This window comes from Miniopterus natalensis, chromosome 18, assembly GCF_054644295.1.
Source record: "Miniopterus natalensis isolate mMinNat1 chromosome 18, mMinNat1.hap1, whole genome shotgun sequence".
NCBI lineage: Eukaryota > Metazoa > Chordata > Mammalia > Chiroptera > Miniopteridae > Miniopterus > Miniopterus natalensis.
This window is the reverse complement of record NC_142098.1, coordinates 26,327,911-26,350,586: the sequence shown is the minus strand read 5'-3', so window position 1 is coordinate 26,350,586 and position 22,676 is coordinate 26,327,911. Positions and strand designations below refer to the sequence as shown.

Here is a 22,676-nt window from a genome sequence, read left to right as displayed (position 1 = left end):
ACAAATTCAAGTTTTGTTCATTTTTATGATGGTATAGATTATAATTGGCTGCCTTTGCCTCATAGAAATGCAGTTGTCTTGATTACAGTGTCTGGATATCAAAGGATGACTAAGCCTTACTCCCTGTTCTGAAATGAAAGACTTGTGAAACAATAATTAAAAAAAACCTTGAGTTAGTTCATAGCCACTATTAGCTTTAATTAATTAAAGGAAGAAAATATTACACTAAATATTATATATAATTTTGACGTAAAAAATACCTTCAGCTCTTTAAAGGGTTTGTTCATTGTCTTTGATGTTGGGTCATAAACGCATATAGCTGATAGGTCAGATAGTTTGGGGAAGTAAATACTCTTTCTTACTATCAACATAGAATTCAGAACTGTTTCCTGAAAAGCTGTCACTTTTACATAGGAAAAGATGGTGATATAAAGTAAACCGTTTCCTTCTTTACTTTGACTTAAAACATTTTACTTGATTTGGTGGCTTCTCTTAGACACAGTGTTTGTCATTCCTCTCATATTCACTCTTCTCTCCAGTAGCATACACAGTCTTTGACCCAGGTACTCTGAGTAGACACATGGAGAAGAGCAATAGGTGAGAATTCTGATAGAGCAAAATAAGCACGATCAAACCAGAGTTTATTAATGTGTACTGAAACGATTGCAAGGAGACATAACCAGCTCTCTCTTCAAGCCAGTTTGAGCTATCTTTATTTAGGCCGATTTAAAAACAATGTGTACAGAGGCTCCTTCTAGTGCTTTAAGGGAATGCACCTAGTACCACATGAACTGAATCAAAAACAAAAAACTCAGGTTAATATGCATGATATTTTAACACACTGGAATGAAAAGGAAGGTCAAAATGAACACTGCCATGTAAATATAAATGAAATGGTTTTGAAGGAGCCATGTGATTGGCTGGACTTAGAGATAAATGTTTGGTAAAATTTGGACTTAGGGAGTGTAGTTTGATTCTTGGCATTAGCAAAATTTGAAAAAAAATTACAAAAAGCACCTTATTAGAAAATTGTAGGATACCAGTGGAAAACTTTGGGTTGGTTGGAGGGATGTGATTATAAAGAAAAAGTATGTTAAGCACAAGTGTCACAGTTTTTAGAGGTAAGTAGAGAATCTACCACAAATTCATGGAAATACTCTTTCCACCAGAAAAGCTTCTTTCCCCCCAACATTTAATAACTGTGAAGTGTAAATGTATTTGATAGTGAATGTTTATATATCAACAATTGTTTTTAAATTAAGAAATAAAAAATGAAAGGGAACAAGGAAGAACTTACCCATAGAGGTATTAGATATGTATGAAGTGATCATTGGGGTTAGCGGGTGTTTTTAAAGAAATTCAAAAGGATAAATAACATATCAAAACATGGCACCAAAAGGGTGGAAAGTATTTAAAATCCTAATCACTAAATATCATGCAACTATTTCAATATTTCTCAAATGTTTAAGACTGTATTAAAAATATATTACAAAGTTCTATGGCTTCAATGCAGGTTCATTCAGAGAAAAGAAAAAAAAAAAGCCCTTTGTAAAATATGGAAACCATCTTGAGTTAAACAAATGCCAGAAAAAATTATAATTGTAAAAATGAGATGTCGACTATCGTTATTACAGTGGCTGTGTTGTTTCCAATAACAATTTGGCGTTTTATTTAGTCTGTAACAATCTACAATTGAAATATAAAATAAAGATTTTTCTTTTATTTCCCTCTGAAGTTCTGTGCCAAGCTAAGCAGAACTGAATGAAACATCTGTGGATGATTAAAACAAGCTTTCCTATGGGGTTTTGAATAGAAAGTAAACATGGATTTTATCCACAGTCAACAGCATTTACAAATGTAAAGGGAGGAAGCTACTGAGTTTTTGAAGAATGAGCTGTTAGAGAGGAAATAGAAGTATGGAACGGCAGATGGCGATAATTAGTTCCATACGGTGAAAGGCTTCTATTAAAAAAAAATGACAGTGAGCTGCTCTGGTTGGGTGATAGTTTATTGAAACAATTTTTGTGTACTATTTCCTATCTTTGTCTTTCTGGAGTAGTCCCTTCTCACAAAATCAACCAAATATGACTAACGTGATATATTTTGTTTTGGAGTCTATGTTCGTGCTCATGAATGAGAACACCCTGTGTTAGGGGGTTATCCAGATTGGATGCCCACTCATCTCTTCTACTTGGGATTTTCACTTCTTCGGTATTCCTTGCTTAACTTTATTTTGGGTCAGTCATGCTTTCCTAACTTCTTGAGACTATGTTGTTTAGTGCTTAAGAACCCTGGCTTTGGTGCCAGACTCTGGATTTGAATTCTACTTCCCCCTCACTAGCTATGTGATCTTGGGACAATTACCTAACCTTTCTATGCCTGTTTTCTCATCTGTACAATAGCGGTAGTTATAATACCTGCCTTAGTATATTATATTATGCAATCTAATGGTATAATTGTTGTAAGGATAAAATGAATTTATGTATGTAAGACACATTCACCAGAGTCATTTAGGCCCTACCATAGAGTTATTTAATAAAAATGTCTATACTTTCTTGATCATATACCACTTATCAGTAAATAATATTTGATCATTTATCTTCATTATAAGCTTGTTCATACAGTTAGTAATTTACATGTTCTGTTGTATTATAGTATATATTTTTATAATATATTTAGATATTTTAAAAGTGAGATTAAAAATAAATATAAAATGTTTGAACATCTTTTTCTCATATCTTAGTGGGTTAGGATTCAGAGATCACTGGTTTAGAATATATTTGCTGAGTTGAACTAACCTGAAAAGAGTAGCACTGAATTCAACTAGCTGGAATCTTTAAGAAACAACATAGCTCCAAGCTCTTTGGTAATCAGTTTATCCATTCCCTGTGAATGTGCCAAGGCCAAATGTGAAATCCTCTTCCCAGTTCCCTCTGTTTTTCATTTCAAAAATATTTTTGTTTACTTTCATTTTTTTGTTCTTTGTACTTCTTTATATTGCCAACCAACTCACTATTTGCAGTTGTGACCTTGACAGTATTCAAAATCCTCTGTTCTTAGCCACAAATGACTGTAGCTTTCAAAAAGATAAAGTAAGCTCTTTGTTTTTAATTGTTGATAATGGTTTCCTCACTTCCACCTTATTTCAGTATTCTTCCCAGTTGGCAGCAGTTGCAGCAGCTTTCTTAGTTCTGGGTCACCTGTGACTCCGCCTCAGTCATGGTGCATCAACATGCAGAGGTGTTAATCTTTTTTTGTTCCCTCTTGCAGCCTTTCTCTAGCTTTATAATTATCCAAGGTGGTAACAGCTCTTAAGAACATACTCTGTCACCTTGAAATCAAGTGGGTTTTAGCTGAAAACTCAGGCAAGGTCTTAAAGATGTTGTTTCTCTCAGCTGTGAATAGTGAAAGAGAATTTGAACATGACAGTCCTTAGTTATAATGATATTTAGATGATGGATTCCCATTACCCTGCATAATGTGGGATGTTGACATTTTATTCAAACATGTAATCCTTGTCATTGAGTGTGGGAAGTAGAGAGATTGCTACCTGGAGTTAGGGGAACTGGATGGCACTACAGAGAAATGACAGAAAGCCCAAAATAATAGCAATAATCATTTTCCACTTTCTGTCATGTCGTTTTTAGAATTCAAATGATGTCCTGTGGTACAGTCTTCATGATTCTTAAGTAGCTGCTGTGATTCTGAGCAATGTTTAGGGCACACCTTATTATATAAATGCCTTCATACACATTACCATTGATTATATATAGTTATTGAAACAAAGTATTTGATTTTTGTCCTTAGAATCGTATCTTGTAATCAGAAGAACTTCATTGTTGAATCAAGGTAAGGTTGCATTTGGGTTTTAATGCACATCCTTTTACATTGTTAATATGTTGAAGATAGAAAAATTTATTACCATCTTAATGACACCACCTTTGTGGTAAATATTCAAGAACAACGATATGGTGGTACACATTGCTGTTTATCTAGAAAAACTTAAGAAGAGGGTTTTTGCTTAATTTGAATACCCCATATGTACCATACACTGATAACAACTTATAAATAATTTGAATAAAATAAAATATACACACATATATAGAGAATTCATTTCTTTCATGGTTCTTGTAGGAACATGGTAACAACATAGAATTAAATATCCCTACCTCCCCTCCTAAAATTCATACAAGATGAAAGCAACATAACATAGAGTAGAGAAGAAGGGGACGCTTGACCTAAGTATGAGGAGTCAACCGTTGAGGATCTGTGGGAAGACCATTCCAGATAGAGTCAATGGTAGTTGCAAAGGCCCTGGGGTAGAAATGAGACTGTGTACTGAAAGACAAGAAAGAAGACCTGTGGGGCTTGATTAAAGTGGGGAATGGGGAGATGAGGGTGGAGCAGTAGTCAGGAGCCTGAACACACAGTTCCTTGTAGGCCAAAGTAAGGAATTCGGGTATTATAATATAGTAGACAGCCATTGGAGCATTTTAAGCAAGAAAGTGACTGAGTTTGATCTACTGTTTAAAAGTCACGTTGTTATTGGGACAATTGATGAAATTTGAATAAGTTATGTAAATTAGATAATACAATTATATCAATGTTAATTTTCTAATTTTGATAATTGTGCTCTGTTTATGTAAGAGGAAGTTTTTGTTTTTAGGAAATACACCTAGAAGTATTTAGGGGCAAAAGGGTGAGTTGTCTCAAAGGCTACAGAAATAAATGTGTGTGGAGAGAGAGGAAGAGAATGATAAGCACATGTGGTCAGTGTTAGTTCTTCTTGGGAATTTGGGGAAAAGGTACACAGAAATTCTTTGTTCTATTCTTGTACTAGTCTTACAATTTTTGTCTAAGTTTGAAATGATTTCAAAGTTTAAAAGTAAAACAAAAAAATTATACTGGCCTGTGTGAGGAATGATTTATAGATGAGCAAATGTGGGAGTTAGGGAGACCAGTAAGGGAATGATTGCAGTGGTCTAGGAGAGCAATGACAGTGGAATGGATTGAGGCACTGGCAATAAAAGTAAAGAAAAATGGACAGATTCAAGATACATACTGTTGATTGGACTTGCTCATAAGTATATGTGGTTGGTGAAGGAAAGAAAGGAATGATATATGACTTAGGGTTTCTTGGCTATGGTGATGCCATTTTCTGAGATGGGAAGACTGAAGTTGTTCAGAATATAGAAAAAGTCATCCTGATTATTTAAGGTTTTGGGTTACTAGAGTTGATGGTGATGGACCTTACAACCTGCTTTTTACAAAAGTTTATTCTTTAATCTGACAAAACCAGAGGTTAAATTCCTATAAAGTTCAATTAGTTTTCTTCTATTTCTTTGGTGGCTTCTCTGCCTTTGAAATAATAAAATATTTATTGTAAGAAAAAAACAAGTGAGTGGATTGGTGAGAATCCATCATCACATTTAGCTAAACAACTCAAATCAGTACCTCACTATTACTGACAAGTCAAGAAGATGATATAAGAGTACACACAGTTCCTTGTAGGCCAAACACTAAGAAAATACATATTTGGACTATGAGCATAATATGGGCTTGTAATAAATTAAAACAGTATGGAAGTAAAAAGTATAATTTTTCCTCTTTCTTAATTTTGTGCTGTAGCAAAAGGCCTCCATTAGCAGTTGGATGTTCTCCTTCCACACATCTATCCCTATACACCAGTTCTCAACCCTCTTTACACAGGCACATACGTTACATAGTTGACTTTTTTTTTTTAAATAAAAATGGGAGCATATTAGTTACCTATTGCTGTGGAACAAATTCCCCCAAAATGTAGTGGCTTAAACAGCAAACATTTATTCTCATAGTTTCTGTGGGTCAGGAATCTGGATATGGCTTATTAGCTGGATCCCTTGCTTTGAGGTTTCTCAGGAGGTTGCACTAAAGGTATTGGTTGTGGCTGTGGTCTTACCTGAAGGCTCAGTTGGGGAATAGTATTGCTTCCAAGCTCACTCAATTGTTTTTTGGCAGGATTCAGTGATTTGTGAGGCTGTTGGACTAAAGTAAAACCTACCTCAGTGATTTCCCACACGGACAGCTAACAACGTGGCAGCTGACTTTCATTACAGTAAGCAGTAGCCACTCTCTCTTTGTAATCTAACTTCAGAAGTGATATCCTATCATTTTTGCTATATTTTGTTCATTAGAAGTGAATTACTAGGTCCAGCTCACATTCAAGAGGAGGGGATGACACAAAGGTGTGCATATGGTGATTACAGGGGGCCTTCTGAGAGGCTGGCTACTATAGCGTATATGCAGTTATACAACTTAAGTTTTTCACTTAATAATGCACTGTGAATATTGTTCCATGATAATATGAATAGATATGCCTTAAGTTCTTAATTGTTGGGGTGTATTTCTTTATATGGATGTACCACAATTTATTTAATAATTCCCTATTGGTTAAAATTATTTTTATTATTTTTCATAGTGAACAACACATATATTTCTTTGGCAGTGGTATAAATTTTTGTAAAGACTGTTTTTTTTAGTTTTTATGCTTATAACAAAATTGAGAAGGTACAGAGATTTCCCATATATGCTCCACCCTTGCTCATGCATAACCTCTCCCATTATCAACATCGCTCACTGGAATGATACTTTTTTTTTTCTCTCCCAAGAAGACATATGAACAGCCAATAGATACATAAAAAGATGTTCCACCTCACTAGCAATTAGGGAAATGCAAATCAAAACTACAGTGAGATACCACCTCATACTTGTTAGAGTGGCTATTATCAACAAGGCAAGCAATAACAAGTGTTGGAGAGGCTGTGGAGAAAAAGGAGCTCTCATTCACTGCTGGTGGGAATGTAGACTGGTACAGCCACTGTGGAAAGCAGTCTGGTGATTCCTCAAAAAAAATTAAGAATAGAGCTACCATATGACCCAGCAGTCCCTCTCCTGGATGTATACCCGAAAAAGCCAACTATGTATTCGCAAAGATATATGCACCCCTGTGTTTATTGCAGCATTATTCATGGTGGCTAAGACATGGAAACAGTGAAAGTGTCCTGTGATAAAGGACTGGGTAAAGAAGACGTGGTACATGTACCCAGTGGAATACTATTCAGCCATAAGAAAGGGTGAAATACTGCCATTTGTAACAAATGGGTGGAACTTGAGATTATTATGATAACTAAAATAAGTCAATCAGAAAAAGCTAAGAGCCATGTGATTTCACTCATATGTGGGATATAAAACTGAAACTCCTGGACACAAACAGCAGTATGGTGATTGCCAGAGGGAAAGGGTTGAAGGGTGGGGAGTGAAGGGGGTCTTAATATATGGTGACAGGAGAAGATATGACTTTGGGTGAAGGGCATACAGAGCAATATACAGATCTTGTAATATAGAAACCCACGCCTGTAACCTATATATTCATATTAACCATTTTCACCCCAATAAATTTAATAAAGTGTTAAAAAAGTTTTTAATCTTTATAAAAGTAGAGAGACTAGAATAATGAAGTCCTAGTTTTACACCACCAGTTTTCACAAATATGGTCAATGCTGTTTATCTAACACATTCCCTCCAACATCTGGATTACTTCAAAGCAAAGCTAGACATATTATTTTATCTGTAAGTACTTTTATTTGCATCTCTAACAGATTGAATTCTTAAATAAACATCATATTATCCAAACGAAAAAATAACAAAAATTCTTTATATCATTTAATTGCCAGTCAGTGTTTAACTTTCCCCCACTTATCTTGTGAACATCTTTTTACACTTGGTTTGTTTGAATCAGCAGTCAAATAAGGTCTGCATATTGCATTTGGCTGATATGTCTTTTTCACTTTTGTATCAGATCTTCCTCCTCCTTTTTGTTCTTTATTTTTATTTTTGTAATGAAATGGTCATTTGTTTTGTAAAATTTGGCTGAGTGTATCCCCATGCTGTTGTTTAAAATGTTCACCTATCCCTGTATTTCCTGTAAATTGTTGGTTACAACTAAAGGCTTGATCAGATTCAGATTTGAGTTTACTTTTGGCAACAATCTTTCATAAGTGGTGCTGTGCACTTCCTATTACATCATAGCAAGAGGCCCATAATGTCTGATTCTTTCTCCTCCTGATATTAAGATTGATTAGTAGTTCAAGTGTTTCCAGCTTGATCCATTCATTATAAGGTTCCTCATCAGTCTTATCTGATGGTTTTAGCAGCCATCCATGATCCTTGCCGAGATACATTATTTCATTAGGGATTGCAAAATGGTGACTTTCAATTCTATTATTTCATTATATTAACTAAATGTTTATTCTGAAATAGATTTCATAGAGAGAAGAGCAAGATAAATTCTTTAATCTTTTATTTACCAGTTTTTTTTAGAATGGGCTGGTGCTCTAGAAACCTCCATAAGTGACCACTTTTAAGGTATTATTACAAGCGCATAGATTTTAATGTTTGATGTGTTTTAATCCATTATAGTCATTATTTTTTCGGTATTCACATTGTTCCATCTTAGGGCAGTGGGAGGCCATTTGCATTGATTTCTGCTCCTGCCCCAGATCTGGAATCTGTCATTTCCCCAAGAAGTTCTGGTTCTTATTAGTGGGAACCATCATTAATTTCTGAATAGTCTATAATTTCCTTCTTAAATGTTGAGTTATCAGAAAAGTGTTCTAAAATTTCCAAGTGGCTAATTTTTGGCTTTGTTTTTATTAATTTCTCTATTTTATTTTCCCTATAGCCAGAGAATGTAGCTGTGTGAGTTTCTTCATGGCTTACCATTGCCATTACCAATTAAAAATGTTTTATGAGCATTTGAAAAGAATTCTATGGAGTTATTAAATCAATCCTTAAGTTGTTATTCATAAACATTACTTATTTTTGTTTACTTATTTTAAGAGAGCTGTGTTAAAAACAAATGCTATTATAGGGGTTTGTCAATTCTTTCATTTATAAAAACATATTTTAGTTTACTTATTTTGAGGGATTATGATTTAGTATATAACATTAGGGCCTAGATAAAAAATCTAATTATTCTTATCTGTAAGATGGATAATTTAAAACAATATAAGATTAAATTTTCTTCTCCTTATTAAGGGTTAGACCTCAGAGTACAAACATAGATTTTTTTGCTTTTGTAAAAGAGTACTTGGATTGTGTTGGTAGCTCCAGGAGGAGTAGAGAATGTCATATCTTGGGAGTTGTGTTGCTAGTTAGTATATGCAATAACTTAATAGTGCTGTGAAATGCAGATAGTTGAGTGAATATATAAATGATAAATTATTGGGCAGTGGTCAATATAATTATTATTAGTTGCACATTTTCTTTAATACTGCTTTTCGGTAATCTGGTAGTCTCAAGAAAACAAAGACATTTGCAGAATGTGAGTACAATAAGGATTCCCTCTAGGTTGTGCCTTTTCCTTACATGGAATGCTCTGAAATTAAAAGAGCACATTAAGAAGGTCCAAAGTATTGCCTGAACACCCCATGGTAAGGCCATCCTCACTCATGCTAAGATGGGATGTATGCTGGCAATGTTCACATGATATTTCAACACACGAGGTTGTGGCTGAGCCAAGAGAGCCTGCCACCTATGAGTCTCCTTTCATTTCAGCTGTTTAAAAATACAATTTCACACATTCTTTCATTTTATTAATGAAATGCTATGCTTCAAACCAAATGGCCTGCCTGCCAGGTGGAGCTATAATTATGTCTGGGCAGTCTGCAGCTGTGCTTAGTTATAAAGCTTTAACTAAAGAAAATAGAATTTGAGTTGCTTTTATGCATCTCATAATATTTCCTCAAATCAGTATATTTATATGACAGTTAAATAATTTCTAAAGAGCTTACTGGCAGTTCAACTTTTTTTTTTGGTCAGGACATTGAAAACCTGATAATAAAAATGACCTATTTTTTGGTTATATTTTAGCAAAACTAACCTTAAAATTATTCTTTTGTTTTCTTGGCAACAGTATAATCCATCTCTTTCTTGACTCCTTGCTTTTTCCTACTCACTACTCCCAATCTATTTGCAAATCTGCTGGCACTGGTTTGAAATAGATCTGGGATGCAGCCTCTTCACACACCCCTGACTACAACAACCTGAGTTGAAGCTGCATCATCTCTTGCCAGGACTGCTGCAAACATTTTTTATTTAGACTCCTGCTTCCATTCCAGAATGTATTCTACACCCTGCCTGAATGATCTCTTAAAAAGGTAGATCAAGTTATGTTTCTCCTCTATTCTAAACCTCTTGTTGTGTCCCTTCTGACTTGGAATAAATCTAGAGTTGTTGCTGTGGTCCACCAGACCTTATTCAAGCTGGATCCCTCTGGCCCTCTGCTCTTATTTTCTATCACTCTTCTCCTTGCTGCTTCCATCTCAGCTGTACCAGCCTCCCTGCTGGTTGTGGACACAGTGAGCATGATACCACCCCAGGGATTTTGCATTGGCTGTTCCCGCTACCTGGAATATCTTTCCACACTTATGTGCAGGGTTTGCTCTCTTACTTCATTCAGGTCTCCAAATAAATTTCTCCCTATCAGAGAAATTCCTAAAATTGTCCCTTCCCCTCCTTGTTACTGTCTGTCTCCTTACCTCTATTTATTCTTTTCTTAGCACTTATTAGCCTGATAACATTTCTCTAGTCATGTGTATGAAAGTTCCAAGAGAGAGTAGATTTTGTTTTGTGCATGTTGTATTCCTGTGCCTAGAACAATGCCTGCTGTATCTGTATCTGTAGTGTCTGTTGAATGAGTATGCAAAGTATCTGTATCTGTAGTATCTGTTGAATGGATACACAAAGGCTAGTGCCTGCTGAGTCTCCCATACTTGAACTTGGTGCCCTAGTTCAGGGAAAGTCATAACCAAGATTCATGCTTCCAGAAAGCTGGATACAGCAACCCAGAGCCACTTCTCTGGGATTACAATTTTACTGTGGCCTATTGAGAAATAATTTCTCACTTGTTTTTGCACAATGCCATACCATTTATAAGCCTTTTAAAGAGATATTATCCTATTGAACTTTCACAATTATTTTTATTTTAGAGGTGAGAAAATAAAGACTCAAATAATGTGACATAACCTTGGGATTCAAACCCAGGTTTTTTAAGCCTGGAGGATTTTCCTCACCCAAAGCAAATAAAAAAAAATGTTTGAACACTTTTTATTTGAATAGCCTTTTCATAATTTTAAGAAAATTGATGTACTTTTTATTTTAGAAGAATTACTTTAAGCATTAAAGCTTATTGCTATTGGGATTTGAAGTGTCCCAAGTTATTTAAAATAATCTCTAGCAATAAATAAGGTAGGAAGAGCATATTCTGAGGATGGGTTGAACTATTCCCACTTGCTCACAGCATGGTACCTGGTTTCACATGGGGCATTTGGAGGTCAGACAAGAGCTGCACATCTCTTAAGGCCCGGCTCATGATGTCGTACAATGTCACTTTTACTACATCTGGATTGGTTCTGGGATCAAAGTAGATCACAGGACTAGTCCAGATTTCAGGAGAGTGGAATAAACTCTACCTTTTGACAGAGAAGTAGCAAGGATCTCCTTGCAAAAGGTGTGTTGTTGTGGCCATCTTTGGAAACATAACCTACCCCAAAAGTCATCCTGAAAAACTGTCACAGTTTTATCACCAGTAGAGAACAGAGAACTTTTTTAAGACAACGATGACCATCAAATTGTGAGTTTTCTTTAGTGTACTAGGTATTGAAGAAAAACTTCAGCTCTGAATAATATCCTCTTCCCTGGGTTTGCCATTAGATCTAAGAGATTTATTGTTCCTCTTGATTGGGACAGCATTGATAACATTTTCAAAAGAAAGATAAAGCTATATTGTGGAATTATGCTGAGTTCTCCATATTTCATATGTGCAGCTAGCATTTGTACTTTGCAACAGGATTTAATGAAGCTGATTTTTGCTATTTGCCACAGGGAAGTTTGCGCAAGAGAATGTAGACCAATCACCACCATTCATTTTGAATAGTAGAATATAGTTCAAGGTAATATTATAATCTGTGCTACTAATACATGATCTTGTCATGTTCAATAAATCTAGAAATGGAGAGTTGACCTTCTAATTACAGTATAGTAGTCTTTCAAATTATAAAACCAACAACCATATGCAGGTGGTTTTAAATCCATTATTTCTCTTTAACATTTATTTAGATATACTTCTGGCACACCAGTAGGCACATGGTAGGGCATTGCATAAATATTTGCAAATGTTGGATAGTATAATATCTATGAAATCAGTTTGTTTTATCTTAGAAACTTCTTTGTATGGGGAAGAAATGAAATACTGTGATTAGCTCTAACTGTAGAGTCGTACCAATCACTACGCTTTTTACAGACATTATGCAGACTATATGCATTTAGTATATCTAATCATTATTTTAACTTTCACTTTAGCATTATAATTTTTAATTTGTGATATTCTGGTCTCCTGTTTTAATTTCTTACCCTATTCCATCTCCCCTAACTCACCCTCCACTGCTTGGCAGGACACTCTGTCTGGAATTGCTGAGTTAACAACTTCCTCTGCTGTGATCATGTAATTCTAATCTTTACCCTCACGAGAGAACTTTTTGTGAATTCTAAGCCCATATGCTGCATATCCCATTTTGCCTCTGAAGTTAGTTCCAGACACGTGACAAATGTGGTCAAACTATTTACAACAAATGTCCACAGGAGCATTCATACTAAGTGACTGGGAAACTGGGGTTGATTCAGAGAAAAGTTTCTGTTTGACTTGACTGTCATAAACAATGAGATCACAAAAGTAAATACTCCACATCTGGCTGTCTGGATCCTTACTTGTGTGGATATTTCTGGAAAGAAAGAAAGAAACCATGTGGATCAGTCAGCATCATATTGTTCACATAATTAAAATATTTTCTAAGAAGTGAAAAAAAATTATTGGTTGAGTCTTTGGGTAAATTTCACTCTCATGATAAGTAAGCAGTCACTATTTCGATCAGCATTGTGTAGGCAAATTAAAGTGTTTGGATATTTCAATATGACATGGGAATACTTGTGGTAGAAGTAATTATTAAGTTTACAGGTTATAATCTTGGCTAACTGCAAAAAAACAGTTGCTTAGCTGCCTCAGAATGTATAGCTATCTGGTTTTAGCTTTCTTGGGTTTTCCCTTTTATGCAGGTATTTTCTTAAGATGGCATTTAATTAAAAGAGGAAAGAGCTTGTCCACATTCAGATATATTCCTCAATATTTAATTTCATAATAAATTAGGTACAATACCAAATAGATTATCTTCTTATGCATTAACCATTCAAATAAAGCTTAACTGGTAACCATTAATTCATGGAAATATAATTCAGTTAAAGGTTTAAAGAAATAAAAAATATCTTAATAATGGACCTGAATATGTGTTAAAATATATACATTTTTCTTTAAATGTGTTTGCCTTAGGGATAATCTATATTTGTTGATTCTTTAGCATACTATTTGCACCTCAAATACTTTTTCTCTCATAATGCACAGTAATAAAAAGGAATATTATATTTAGAAGTGTGTTGGCAAGGGAAACTGGTAGACTTAATCCAATAACTTGGAACACCTTGGAGAAAAGGCACTATAGAAACACAAGGTATTATTATCAGTATTATTATTGTGTGGAGCTGGAAACCCCACCTGCCCTTTGTAAAAGCTGGCCACTTAAGAAGGAATGTAGAATTGCCATAGCAGGAGTTGAAAGAGCTGCACGTTTTGAAAAATTTACACAGCTAAGTAATAGAAAAAATAAGTTAAAAAGAAACAGCTTACTCGGATTTCTTGTTTTTACTGTTCTTCATTTTTGAAGATGATGCTATCAATGATTATTTTCCAGGTGTAACATGTAAGTGACAATTCCAATCCGTGGAGGTATTGGAGGTCAAACTGGAAATAATGTTTTTTTAAAATAGAAGTTGACCCTTGAGATTTAGATGAAACAGACTCCAGGATGCACAGAAGAATATAAACTTTTACATTAATATCAGAACACTTATGCATGGGGATCAAATACTTCTGTGCCTTGGCTTAGGGTGTGTCAGTATTAGAGAGGAAGTAAGTGTATTGGGTAAGAGGGTCACCTCCGCAGTTAGACTGGCCTCCATTCAAATTGTGGCTACCGGCTCTGTGACCTTAAAAAATGAAAATTAACCTCTCCGAGCCTTAGTTTCTTCATTTATATATTGTGGATAATAAAATCATACCATGATCGGTGCCTTGCACACAGATGAGTTCCCAGAAGTGGAGGCTATCATCTCAACTAAATATTACCATTATCCTAATTCAAGCTATCACTCTTAACTCGATTATTACCAAGATATTTATATAGTTTCTACATAATTAAGATCTCAGGCTTATACTTTCTGCTGCTCCTCACTTTAGATAATGAGAGAAAAGAAAGGCCGTAGAAATTCTCTAATTTTGATAGCTATTATTATATTTGGAGGCGAGGGGGAAATTATTCATAAAATAAATATGTTGGTTTGATGTAGGTTTTTACTACATTAATATAATTTAAGGAAAGGAGATATATAAGTTAAATTCACATTGGCTAATTAACCAGGTATATGTATCTTTTTTATTTCATCATTATCAGTGCTATAGTTAGAAGTTTACTTGGATATCATGTTGTTAAATGATCTCATTAGGGCTATATTTTCAAAATCACTCTAGCAGTACTTCAGATTATCAGGTATATCTGCTTCTTCCAGTCATTTTAGTTATTCTATAATTAACAAAGCAGAAGAAAACATGTTTCAACTTTTTCTTTCTGTAGGTATGTGTCTTAAAAAGGGTATTTTAATGTTCCCAGTATCCTGTTGAAAATAATTATGAGTGCAAACATTCTGTATTTCCAACTATGATGGACATATTTAGGATGTTAGGACAGTGATTTAAAACTATGTTGGCTCACCTGCATCTCTGACTACAGCTTTGATGAAAATACTGGGCTAATATTGGAAGCAGCTAATTTTATTGCTGTGGATTGCTCAGTAGACATGTCCTTGTTCAGCTGAGAGAAGTGATGAATTAAGTTTTTATTTCAAAATGGTATTTAAATTGGATCCAGGTAAAAACCTTAAGGTGGCTACATTTCACTGAAGACCATTTACCATTTCTTTCTTTGTGTGTGTGTGTGTGTGTGTGTGTGTGTGTGTGAAGTATTTATTTTTTTAAATTTATCTTTATTGAAAGTATTACAGATGTCCCCTTTTTTCCCCATTGGCCCCTTCTACCCCACACCCACTCCCTGCCCCAGGCCTTCACCACACTATTGTCTGTGTCCATGGGTTATACATTTATGCATATAAATTCTTTGGTTAATCTCTACCCCCCACCTTCCCTACCGCCCCCCCCACCTTCCCTCTGAGATTCGTCAGTCTGTTTCACGCTTCTATGTCACAGAATCTATCTTGTTCATCAGTTTCTTATGTTCTTTAGATTCCACATATAAGCGAGATCATGTGATGCTTGCCTTTCTCTGCCTGGCTTATTTCACTTAGCATAATTTTCTCCAGGTCCATCCATACTGTCCCAAAGAGTACGAGATTCTTCTTCTTTATAGCTATGTAGTATTCCATGTTGTAAATGTCCCACAGCTTTTTTACCCACTCATCTACTGATGGGCACTTGGTCTGTTTCCAGGTCTTAGCTATTGTAAACTGTGCTGCTGTGAACATCGGGGTACATATATTCTTTCTGATTAGTGTTTCAGGATTCTTAGGATACATTCCTAGGAGTGGAATCACTGGGTCAAAAGGAAGCTCCATTTCTAATTTTTTGAGGAACCTCTATACTGTTTTCCACAGTGGTTGTACCAGTCTGCATTCCCACCAGCAGTGTACTAGGGCTCCCCTTCTCCACATCCTCACCAGTACATGTCTTTTGTTGATTTGTTGATGGAAGCCATTCTGACAGGTGTGAAGTGATACCTTATTGTGGTTTTAATTTGCATCTCTCTGATGATTAGCAATGTTGAGCATTTTCTCATGTGTCTCTTTGTCATCTGCATGTCCTCTTTGGAGAAGTGTCTATTCAGGTCCTTTGCCCATTTCTTAATTGGGTTGTTTGTCTTCCTCTTGCTGAGTAATATGAGTTCTTTGTACACTTTGGAAATTAGCCCTTTATCCGGTACATCCTTGGAAAATATGTTTTCCCAGACCGTGGGGTTCCTTTGTATTTTGAGGCTGTTTTCTTTTGCTGTGCAGAAGCTTTTTAGTTTGATGTAGTCCCATATGTTTATTTTTTCTTTTGTTTCTCTTGCCCTAGGAGATGTATCAGTGAAATTTCCACTACGTGGGATGTCTGTGACTTTACTGCCTATGTTTTCTTCCAGGATTTTTATGGTTTCTCGACTTTATCCATTTTGAATTTATTCTTGTGTATGGAGTAAGTTGGTGACCTAGTTTCATTTTTTTGCATGTACCTGTCCAATTTTCCCAGCACCATTTATTGAAGAGACTGTCTTTAGTCCATTGTATGCTCTTGCCTCCTTTGTCTGGGGTCTCTGTTCTATTCCATTGATCTATATGTCTGTTGTTAAAAAACAATTGATATTTAGAGAGAGAGAGGAAGGGATTGGGAGAGGGAGAGAGAAACATCATTGTGAGAGTGTAACATTAACTGCCTCCTGCATGCCCTCTATCGGGAGTCAGGCCTGCAACCCGGGCATGTACCCTGACTGGGAATCCAACCAGCAACCTTTTGGTGCACAGGATGACGCCCAACCAGCTGAGCCACACCAGCCAGGGCTCTTTTTTTCTGAAAGTAATAAATGTTGGTTTCTCTTCCTATACATTGTTACTCATGTCCTCCTTTTGATACTTACATGCACACCCACATAAAGTCCTTTACTTTGTTCTTGCTATTCTCTTCTGTTTAAATTATTTATTTAGTCACTCAACCTTAATTTTTCCTGTGTCTTCTCCCTGCTGGTGTCAAATGAATTCCTTTCTCTGCAAAAGCTCAGCAGGAAAGGGATTAATTTAGCTGGAATACAACTAGTGTAGTATCAGGATGCTGGGTCATCTCCATATTTGAAAAATAAAAGAATTGAAAAATACCCAGCAGCTAGAAGTCAGGAGGAAAAAATCTTGATGAGCCATGTTCATTTCCACCAAGGAAGTGTTTGCAGCATCTCTAAGGTATCCTGTGGGAGAAAAATCATCGTCATCATCATAAAAACTTTTAAATAAAGTTGAAATGGTTAGGCATAAATGCTGAGCCTGGGATATGTTTTAATACATTTCAAGTTAGCAGCTCACAAGGAACCTGGAATATTGAAGTACATGATTGTTCTGAACAGAAATGTGACATTTTCCCCAGTGTATTTACTTAAATTGCATTATTTCCAGCAGTGAGAACCACCTCAAAAATTCATCTTCCAAAGATAGAAAGGGTTCATATTTCCAGCCATCCTTCATCAGTGTCAGGCTGTGATGATCCGCCATTGAATGGGTATCCTTGCTGCCAAGGCCAACAGCGACTTAGAACTGAAAGGATGTCCATTTCCACCCCCACTGGGTCACTGGCTTGCCAACAGTATTTTTTACCCCCACGACTAGTATTCACTGAAATAGCTGATGTTTAAAAACAAGATTGCTTACCCTTGCAATTGTTATTAAATTCTTTTCCTGGACTATAATGCATAGGCTTTGATCTAAAATCCTATCGTTGCTAGAAGGACTTGTGTGATTACGATAATGTGCACTCCTCTTTTTGCTATTCCTATAGGGAAAATAAACCCCACATTAGTTCCATATTAGTACCTGACTTGGAGAAGTTAAAAAGCACCAGAAAAAGGTTAAACAGAGTCAAGTACACATAAGAGAGCAGTGGTTATTAGTGTTCAGGGAGCCATTAAAAAATTCTGCTTATACAGAAGAATTTATTGGTGCTCCTGCTTCTGGCTGCTTTATGCATTTTAATAAAGAGGTAGGGTGTGTGTGTGTGTGTGTGCGCGCGTGCGCGCGCGCGCACATGTGCACTTCCACACATTTATGGCTGTGATTGAATAAGGACTCTAGTTATTTGGTCTGTTGCTAATGCCATCCTTTTTTGCTCAGGTGCCTTTCTTTAACTCTCAGCTTCTGAAAATTCTGAAAATCCTTTATTTTTATTTTTATTAAGCAATGCCAAAAGAATATGCCTATTAAGTCTGTATGTTTTTTTCTGATATACATTTTTGGGAGAGGTACCTTATATCTCTGATGAGAAAAGTTAAAATTATGTCACAATGTAAATGAAAAAATAATGCAAAATGATTTCTAAAGTGTGAGTGCAAGTAACTATGTAAAAGCTTCTGTAAAAATAGCTACAAGATAAATAAAAAAATGAGACAATCACAAATACACATAAGATATAACTACCCCCACAAAAAAAAAATCATTATCAAAAGGTAATAGCAGTTGGATGCCTTTGGATGGGGTGGTTTGTTCTCTCTCCCTCTCTCTGTTTTAGAGTTTTAGTTCCATAAACCCTTGAAGGCAAGGGGACCCCAGGTGTTTCTAGCTGCCTGGTGTCATTTTCTTACTCAGTACCTATTTGCTGAGTGTGAACAGGGGAGATGCTTTTAGCCTTAAACGTTTGAACTGAGATCTCTGTTCCATGGGTGAAGAAAAAATAGTCAAAACGAGCCTTTGAGGGATGTGATGGGGAGTGACTGCTTAATGGGTATGGAATTTTGGTTTGGGGTGCTGAAAATGTTCTGGAATTAGATAGGGGTAATGGTTGCCTAACACAGTGGCTGTACTTAATGACACTGAATTGTACTTTATTTTTACTCACTTTAAATGGCTGTTATGGTAAATTTAATGTTATGTGTATTTATCACAATAAAACTTTTTTAAAATTTGGGGAGAGGAGAGCTTTTTACTTTAAGTAGTTGTTTGAAGGTAATTATATAGAGAAAAAAGAAATCTGCAGTTTCATGAACCAAGGAAAGTTTGTGAAATTCTACATTTCTTGGTGCTTTGAAAAAAAACACACTCCAAAATATTAGAAAAGACACGTAGGTTATGATTTAAAGAAGTGATTTGAACCTATGCTTTTCACTGTTCTTTCTAAATTCATGTTGAGCCCAGCCGAGCATGGCTCAGCGGTTGAGCGTCGACCTGGGATCCAGGTGATCAGGGTTCGATTCCCGGTCAGGGCTCGATCAATGACTCTCATCATTGATGTTTCTATCTCTCTCTCTCCCTCTCCTTTCCTCTCTCTGAAATCAATAAAGATATATTTAAAAAAAAAAATAAATTCATGTTGAAATGACCAAAGGAATATAAAATTAGAGAAAGGTATACCAGTACTGGAAATTAGATTACACTGTTACTAATAATCAAACTTGGAGAGACATTTGCAAAATATTCTATAGACAAGATTGAACTATGAGAAGAGCCAACTAAAATATGAAAGAAGTCTCTTCTTTTCATTTAAGAGGAATAGACCCTGAGATGAACCCAACTGTAAGCTCCAAATATCAAGGTAATAAGGGCAGGAGTGGTGTTTATGAATGGGAGAGGAAGACAAATATTGGTCTGGTATAGGTGCTTGTAGAGAGCATTGCATAGCACTTACTCCTAACTTCTACTTGGAGCATATGTCAGAGTAAGTTATGTAGACCTTGATGTTACAGTTAGTCCTACCATATATTTTTTGTGTGTATTTCTCTTAATGCCTTTTCACTGTGGCCAGAGAGCATACTTTGTATGTCTTAAGTTCTTCTAAATGTGTTGAGATTTGTCTTATGCCTTCAGATATGGTCTATCTTGGTAAATGTTCCATGTGCACTTGAAAAGAGTGTGTACCTGCTATTGTTGGATAGAATTAATTAGGGCATGTTGGTTGTTTATGTTGATCAAGCCTTCTTTATCCTTATTGATTTTATATTTACTTGTTCTATCAATTATTAAGAGATTGGCATTGAAATCTCTAACTATAATTTTGGATTTGATTATTTCTTCTTGCAGTTATGTCAGTTGTTTCTTTATGGACTTAGAAACTGTGTTATTAGATGCAGAAAAGTTTGAGATTATTATGTTGTCTCAATAATTGATCCCTATGTAGCTATGATATTTTTTACTCTGAAATCTAATAATGATAGCCTGAATATAATCACCCTTGCTTTCTTTTGATTAGTGTTAGCATGGTGTATCTTTTTCTAGTCTATTATCTTTAACCTATATGTGACTTGTATTTAAAATGTGTTTTTAGTAGGTAGGATATAGTTAAGTTTTGCTTTTATATCCAGCTTGACAATCTTTGCCTTATAGGTATTTAGACCATTTACATCTAATATGATTGCTGATATGGTTAGACTTAAATCTGTCATCTTGCTATTTGTTTTCTATTTGTCCTGTTTGGTTTCCCCCTTTTTTCTTATTTCTTTTGGACTAAGTAAACTTTTTTTTTTTTTTTAAATGATTCCATTTTATCTCCTTTTTTGGTTTTTCAGCTATAGATCCTTGCTTTGCTTTTTTTAGTGGTTGTGTTACGGTATATAATATAGTATACATCTCTAACATTACTGTTTATTTTCAAGTGACATTATACCATTTCACATTTAGTAAAAAAACCCTTATAATAGCATACTTCTATTTCTTTCTTCCTGATTTTTATACTACTATTGTGAAATCCCATACGACACTATAATTACTTTTGTTCAAAGTCAAGTATCTTATTATTTGAATGATAAGAAAAAAACTCTGAATTTACTCATAGCCTAGAAACTTTCTCAAGGCATTAAGATGAAGGAATCTTAGGGTTCATCTCATTTGTTTTGCACTCTCAGGGATCACTGTTTTCCACTGCCTAATGTCTAACATCTTTAACACATTGTATGAGGGAAACGTATTTATACGTTTAGTTTTCCCTTTATATTAAAAGAAAGATTATGTGTTATTTTTCTGTTTCTTTTATGTCCTTGATCTGCTGCTTCAAATATTACCATTGAGTTTAGTTGACTTGAATGGTTATAATCTACAGAAATATAATTAATGTCAGTGGTGTTTCCAACATAGTCTCTCTCATTTTAAAGAAAACATTACTGTTATATTTTTTAAAGGAATGTGAGTATATGAAGGATGATGACTACTCTGTATCTTAATAGAATATAGAATCAGAGAATGTGGAATTCATCTGGGGTAGTAAGTGCTGGCTGACAAATTGTTGGAGTTCCTATCTCTGGCTGGTGGGGTAAAATCAGTTGTGTGGGATTAGGTAGGCAAAGGAGAGAATAAAGGTTTTTGAGAAATCTAAGCTGGCTCTAGGGAGATCTGTAGGAATAAGGCTGGCAGATGGATTCTCTGTGTGCATACTGAGTGGATCAGAAATCCAAGGTCCATTGGCCAAAGCTGGGAGGCCAAATAGGTCACTTAATCAATGAAGAAGTCAGAGTCAGGATCAAATTCCAAAACATGGAGCCAGGGTATGAAAACAGGTAGTGAAAGGGCTAAGTCTGGGTAGCTGGTCCTGGGTAATCTGGATGGTCCTAGTACAGATATAAGTTTATCTGGCCTAAATTGTCTTTTATTGGCTTGTCCAATGCCAGGTAGTACCTGGAAAGTTTCAAGGGCCAGAAAAAGCTGAGAAATAATATCAATTTCTCTAATAGTAGGGACTATTGAAACACTGGACCAGCAATGGAAGATCAAACATCTCATTCCCTGATACCTGCTGAACAACTGACTTTAAATGAGGTCCTACTTATAGGCGGGAATTTGAATTAATAACTTATTGAGATTTCTTTTGGCTTTAAGAATTCTGTGATTATGTGGGGTTTTTTTCTATTATTAGGGTATAGAATGTCATCTTCTTATTCAGGAAGCATATGTGAAGCACCATTCTCAATAGAAAGTGTGTTTAAGCAGCTGTGGAAACAACAAATGCTTTTGCTCTAGAATAGACAGATGTAGTCATAGCTCAGATTTCAGTGTGTCAGACAGAACAGCAAGGAGAAGATTCCTTAAACTGACAAATAGGGGCTTTCCCCTCCTTTCAGAAACAAGATGATGTTGGTCTGGCTACATTTAAACAATGTGATATACATCTGGAAGTGAAGGAAAGTTTGCTAGGTCCATTGTTTTGTCATTATTTCACTTCAGAGGTGACAAGTGGCAGTGCCTTAGCCTGCTCTCAGTTCTGACCAGCTTCTGAGAATTCGCACTGGATGTGGTACATATGCCCAACTGCCACCGAATCACCTTGGTAAAATCACAATCCCCCTTTCTTTTGAGATACATGACAAGGCAGACATAGGTGTCTGCATTGGTCAGTGGTCAGGCCAGATTTTATAATCATTGTAGTGTCTGCTAAGTAAACATAAAGGCTTAATTGGGACTTTCAGAATGGCCAGATCCTGCAGTGTTTTAGGATGGAAACCAGTGAAGGATTTCAAGCAATAGGGCTCTTATTTGTTCAACAGGTGTTTATGAAGTGACCAGTAGTACCAGGCATAGTGCTAAGAACTAGGGATCGATTCAGAAGTGAATTCTGTACAAAATATTAGCAAATCAGGCCCTGGCTGGGTAGCTAAGTTGGTTAGAGTATTGTCCTGATATGCCAAGGTTGTGGTTCAATCCCCCATCAGGGCACATACAAGAACCAAACCGCAGACATAGTTCCTCTTGTCTATGGAAAATATAGACAAGAAAAAAGGCAGTTTCAAAATAGTGTGATAGGT

At 35.7% G+C, this 22,676-nt stretch overlaps 1 long non-coding RNA gene across 6 annotated transcripts in view; it reads left to right on the top strand.

Moving 5' to 3' along the window:
• The window catches only part of LOC107527918 (uncharacterized), a 766,921-nt gene that overhangs the window by 15,853 nt on the left and 728,392 nt on the right, over window positions 1-22,676 (top strand). For 4 of the 6 annotated variants that reach the window (XR_001602320.2, XR_015716031.1, XR_001602321.2 and 1 more), the window contains exon 1: window positions 10,021-10,196. The exons of 1 other annotated variant lie outside the window; for it this stretch is intronic. This is a non-coding gene — a long non-coding RNA (uncharacterized LOC107527918). Of the gene's footprint in view, window positions 1-3,807; window positions 3,850-5,997; window positions 6,095-10,020; window positions 10,197-22,676 lie in introns of those variants that run through there. One more of the 6 variants, XR_001602322.2, reaches the window with a different exon arrangement.